Raw genomic sequence first — 6530 nt, forward strand, 5'->3', positions numbered from 1 at the left:
AAAATTTGAGAAAGGTTGTATGTGAATATTGCATAGTTAAAAAGATGAATTTTATTAATTTGGTTTTCTTGTCCCTGAAAATCATCTCAACCTCCTTTTCCTATATTTGGGGATTGCCTGCCTCATCACTCATGGAGGAAGGCAGAGATCACATCTTCCCTTTACGGAATCTGGAGAGCAGATACTTAGCGCCCTAGCATTTCCACCAGCTGGAATGATAATGTGTGACGTAGGCTTGGACTGTTGGATGCAGTCACCATGAGATTGCACGGGTAATTAATGACTCAAGCAAGCAAAGGCAATAGGGACTTCATTTTGGTAGTAATGAGCTGTAGCAGCAGTAACAGCAAAATCAAGTTTCCAGGAGCAGTTGTGGCCGTGGTCCAGGAATGGCATCAAGTGTCCAAATTTGGCACTCGGTTTGTATGGGACTTACTTTTTGGCAGGACTTCAGCTAAGGTCCTGGCTGCTGTTTCATGTTTTTCATTCCTATCTTTTCTCATACATGTTTTTCCCCACCTTTCTAAAGTTCAGGAAATTTTTCTAGATGTTTTGGGCTACCGCATATGTTTTAAATAACTTTTAAATATACAGGGTCCAGCATAGGTAATGCCTTGAGTGTGGGTGGTAGGGTCTGTGAATGTCTCACACGAGATGGAGAGCAATTTGAATATTTCAGCTAAAGTGTCATGTGGTGTGCTTGAGTGTGATATTGTTATGTTGCAGAATTACATGCTTATGATTTTAGAATCTTATAATAAAAGATTTGGTAGAGATGACCGGCTCATAAAAAAAGGGGGCATTTTTTTGTGCTGGGTACACCAGAACACATTTTATATGCAAGGTAGCTTTCTCACTTGATCAGGAAGTCTCGAGTTAATGCACCCTCTTAAGGTATTGCATGAAAGAATGGATGGAGACCATATGTAACTGCAAAGTCAGAAAAGAAAAAAAGTAAGGTGCTTTGCTGACAGGTTTTGGGCTGAGAGTATGGTACTGAGGATGAGCACAGATATATGTGATGGGCTCTGAGGATGTTATGCATACTTATTTAAACATTTTGGGTAAAGCAACTCTAAAGGTGTATTAGTAGTAGCTTTGCTCTTATTTCGATTCTCCCAGGCTTTACTAGCTACAGGTAAGTTTACAACAGTACTAATAATCCGGTTCCACTGACTTTTGTTTTCATTTTCTCTTATGTATTTCCAGGACTCTCTGGAGGTGTCTGCCATTGTGGTTAAGTGAGGATGGACATGAACTCCTTGTCACACTTCCCATTGAGAGGTTATTCTGTTCCCGCCCCTGATTCCAAGTTGGCTCTGTGACTGTGTTCGACAGCAGAATGCAGCGGAAGTGGTGTTGTGGAGTGGCTGAGGCAGGCTTAAAGAGATCTGCGTTTTCTGCCTCCACCTCTTGGAATGCTCCCTTTTGGGGCCCAGCTGTCATATGTGGAAGAAGCTGTTTGGAGAGAGTGGGACCCAGCTATCCCGCTCACCCCAGCCAGCAGCCGGGGCTGAGCTCTGCCAGACAACATCACTAAAGCCTGGGGACTTCCTGACACAAAAGCTATAAAATACGTTGTAATTTTTATAATATGTTTTAAAATGGATGTGAGGGAAACACTGTTCTTTGTTCCCCCGTATTTGGAATAATTTAAAACTTCTCATTTCATAGGTATAAAGCATGAGTCACAGTGCAGGGGACATGGAACACGTTCAAGTAATGGACCTTCCCAGTGTTCAAGATTCTCCCTCATTTTCCATAACTAAGGAGTGTGGTTTTTATAGTTTTTCTCTATTGATATAAAGTCACTGTGTGCCTCCTTCCTTTTGTAGGATTTGTTTTTCTGCAGAAGCCTTCTCAGTACTGCTGTGAATAGAGTTCTCTTTTTCTGCCTGACAAGTTCTCCAGACACATTCATGAAAGACAGGTCTGCATGCATTTAGATTCAAGCTAGGAGAGCACCGTGCTAGGTGGGTATTTAAGTGTAACGCAAGTCAGAACGACAGACCAATATTGAACTTTCACTCACCTGCACTCTCCATGTGTGAGAAATATTTCAAGTGAATGAACTGATACAATAGGTCATAACTGAGCTCCTGCGGTGTCTTTATAGTAACTCATATAATATTTCCATTTGTGGAAAGGGACTTGCACATCTCAGACTGGCCGCATATAACACTCTGAATTCATTTCTCATGTATCGGTGGGTAAGGGAGGGATCATCTGTTTGAGGTTGGGCTTGGCTGAGGCAGCTGCTTCATGAATCTCTCTTCCTCCTTGTTAAACTGACAGCCTAGCTCAGAAATATCCTCATGGTGATGGGAGAAGCACCAGCTGTCTGGCTGGCAAGGCCTTGCTCTCTGCTGTTTGGCATTAGGCCGCACTTCCTTCTCTCGGGACAGTGAAGTAAGTTGAGCCTGGCCCCAGTGTGTGTGTGTCTGTGTCTCTGAGAGGCACAGCTCACCTCCATGATGGCGCCTTCTTGTGCCTTTGGGCATTCTGGCCTTCTCCAGTGCCTCTGCCTGCTGTGGGAATCAAACGGCAGGCCCCAGTTGGGACTCAGGTTGGCCAGGGATGAGGAGTCTGCCACCGCTGCAGTCAGGACACTGGTACAAGTCATTGCTGCCTCCAGGCCTACCGCGTCCCCAGTACATGAGCAAATCAGCTCGAGAATCCTCAGCTGCCAGAACATGTGCAGGCTGATGGCTGAAAGGGCTCTGGAAGCCTAGCAGGCAGACGAGTCCTATTTCTTCATTGAATGTTCCTTCTGCTGCCCCAACAGGAGGCTGATCCTACTGTGAGAACACCCCTCTTGTAAGTCTCTAAAATACAGGCTGGTTCATCTTCTATAGCCCATGAGTCTTAGAATTAGGAGATGAAGGCTGTGCCTTTTTAAAAAATCACTCCACTTTAACTGCTCTTGAAAGGTAATCAATGACAAGCTAGTCGAATTCAGTGGATAATTCCGTGGTATTGGACCTTTTGTACCACTTTCTTAGAAATGTTCTTTTCCTTTGGGGTCCTCAGCATTCCCATTACCTTTCTAACTTTTCCTCTCAGGATTGTTTTGTTTATCTTCTGGTCATTTGTTAAATGTGGGTGTTATTTAGGAGTGCATGCAAAGTACTTTTTTTCTTTTTATGTCATTTGTAAAACTTCCTTGAGTGGCTTCAATGACCAACTCTGTTCATGCTCTAAAAGAAGCAAAGTTTTCTCCTGGGATCTGACCCATACGGTAACTTCCTGTAGCCTTTCCAAGTTTAAGTTAAAGTCAAAAAGTTCTTTAAATCTCCTTCTCTTTTTGTTTTTTTCGCCCCTCATCTCAATTAGAAATGCTAAAATCCAACAGAGTTGGCTAAATCAAAAGTCAGCTCCCACACTTCTACCCCCACTCAATCTCAAGTCCTCCTAAACTTTTCTTCTAAATATCTCTGTGAGCTCTTTACTTATCTTCACATTACCATCATTGTAGTTCAAATCAATACTGTCTAATTTCTAGATTAAGTCACAGATTGGGCTCTTTTCCTTCTCTTAATCTATTAGAATTGAAAGAGAAATGCATCCGTTAGACTAAGTGTTCCCTATCCAGGGCCAGGTTTTCATGAAAAGGAAGTTGGAGAGAGGTGTCTAAGTTGAACACCAGGTGCTGGGTCACTGCAGGGGCAGATGGGGAGACCTGAACCAGGGCCCCATCTGGGTACTACCACCCCACTGAAGTGGGGGCTTCTTACAGAAAAAAGTGTGGTTGAATCAAAAGGTGGAAGCTGCAGAATTTAGGGCTCAGGAAGTTTTCTTTGGGACACCCCTGAATGAGTGACTGTAAGCGAAGGATCATCCTTCTCATGCTAAGGAACCACTGTGGCCCGGGTGCCTGAGCAAGGAAACTAACAGAAAGTGGAGCACAGGGAAAACCAGGACAGTGCCTCCGCTGGGCTCGCATTTCCATAACAGCCAGAAGGTCAGCACGTAGCAACACTAACACCAATTTCCTGGTAGCGTCAGACAGCAGGACACTAGAAGCCAAAAGGAGTGAACACCTGGTCAGGCTATAAATGAAGCCTGTCATATGCTCTAAATGAAGCAATGATCAACAGCAAAGCAGTGTTGGTCCAGGTGCTGCTTTCTGGACCATGACAGCAGAAGCTTAGAGGCAGAGCTTCCCAGCCTGTGGCAAAACTTCACTGATGGGGTTTTGAGCCCCTTAGTTCTTGGGATGGCTGGGCAGGGTTTGTGCAGCTGGAGCTCTTGAGACTGTTGTATTGGATCGTATATCCTAACGTTTATAGCAGCATTATTTCCCTTAGCACAATGATGAGATAAATATTGGGAAGTTCTATGATGTAAGGAGCCTCTCAGCATCGGGTGATGAGGTGACATTTCCGTTCTCTCTGTCTTACATATTGACGGACACCTCATACAAAGCAAGGGCTCACAGCTCAAAGGTTCCTCCTGCACCTTGGTTACCTTCACGTACACAATATAGTCAGTTGTGTCTGTTTCCGGTCCTGCTTATACTTTACACATTTACACAAAAATGGATGAATAAAACTGCCCCACCCAGAAAGAGATTAAATTTTGTATCTTCATGTAGCTTATATTTTAGTGGGGAGACCAGCAATAACCACATGAGTTACTGTGGCTTTACTTAAATATCCAATAAAATAATGAAAGATGAAATGTAAAAGGAAGAATACTCTTATAAAATGAAATTTAATTTGGAAACTCATGATGGAGAATTGTTAAAAAACTGTAGTTGAATTAGCTTTAAGCAAGAATCCTTACAAAAAATTTAGAGAAATTCTAATTCTAATTGCATATTTGGCTTGCTTCATAGAAATCTTTAAGTTTTCACTCTGCTTTAAAGAAAGTGAAACTGCTATGTACGACATGCATTGTGATGGCTTATAAAAGGACATAAAATAAGGTGCCTTGTTAGCATAGTAGGTAGCGCGTCAGTGTCATAAAAGTACATAAAATGTAAGGGACCCCATTGGACTCCTGTTAGCCAGATCTCAAGTCTACATTAAAAACTTGGGGGACCATGCGCACTTACATGTTTTCAATTAAAATACAATGTTTGAAGCGCATGTATGTTTTATTTTAATTATTTTGCAATCATTAAAAATTAAGATTTTTTATTAATTGATAGACTATATTAATTGCTTGGGACAAGAGGGCTTTTATCCTAATCCATTCAATCATTATTGATTGAGCATCAACTCTTTCAAAGCTTTATTTAGAGTATTGTGTGGATGCAAAAAAAGAGACAAGAATCTTATTCTTAATGAGCTAGTAGTTTGAATGAGATGAGTGCAAATCACTCAAAGTAGAGGGTAATAAAAGAGATAATGCCTTTCAATGACCTGCTGCTTTCCAAAAACACTAATAAACATCAAATATTTCTCAAAAACCATATTTTTAAAGATTTTATCTAAAAGTTATGAAAATCTGTATATTGTCTGAGTTTGGCTTATCCACCATTATTGCAAATCACTCTATCAGGAAAAATATAAATAATAGCTAGTACTAGAATGATTCTAAGATGTTAACAAATTGAACTCAAATGAGTCTTATGTTTCATCTAATTAACTTGACACTTAGTCTATACGGAATTGACAATTCTTTTCTAAGTAATTAACTCAGGAAGAAATGACGCTGCTTCTAGCAACACTGAAATGGGATATTCAGGGTGGTCCATTTCACTCGTGGCAGAGCTGGAGCTCGGATCCAAGCCTCCTGATTCTGAATTTGTAAGACTTTTTCTCAAACAATTAATATTGCTGTAGATAATGACTAAACATACTGGGACCTGCTAAAAACTGCTGTGATTGGCAGTGAAATACAGAAGTTCAAAAGCCCTGAAACAGTGGTTGTAGGATTTTTTTCTTAGTGTCTAGAGAAAATATTTTCTGGTAGCTGTTGAGTAGCTCTACAACCATTGGAGCAACAAAAATATGCATTCATAGGTCTTTGGGAACAAGAATTGTTTTACATGGTGCTGATGTATTATTAAAAGTATGGATCATGGAGTTATGTCCAGGATGAGGTTAGTTTCTCAATTGTGTCAAAGTCAGACTTACTATGTTTCAGGGTAGAAAGTGGAGTGACAATATTAATATTGGCAATATTGACACACTTTTCCTGTGTCAATTGTCTCCTATGGCTATTTGTCCTCTACATTGTCTTTACTTCCAATCAGACTCGCGGGTCTCTGAACTGAAGCTACTGAGGGAGTCAATTCTATTGCTCTTCCCTCTCCCGCTTCAGGTTAGATTTGTCCCTTTCCTCACGCTAGGTCAAACTGACTCATATGAAACATTTATTGGAAACCCAAATGAAGCTGTCTATTTGTACCATCTTGTTAACAAATATGCACATGTATTTGTGTATGTGTGTCTTTGTGATTCTATATGTCTACCCATCTGTCTGTATCTACACATATATTTTTAAAATGTTTTCCTACCCTGTCCATAGCTAATTACATTTTTTTCTACTCTGGTCTGATCAATTTTGGAAAATGTCTCTGT

The sequence above is a fragment of the Sturnira hondurensis genome, unplaced genomic scaffold, assembly GCF_014824575.4.
Source record: "Sturnira hondurensis isolate 20B ecotype Veracruz unplaced genomic scaffold, ASM1482457v3 Scaffold0008710, whole genome shotgun sequence".
Lineage (NCBI taxonomy): Eukaryota > Metazoa > Chordata > Mammalia > Chiroptera > Phyllostomidae > Sturnira > Sturnira hondurensis.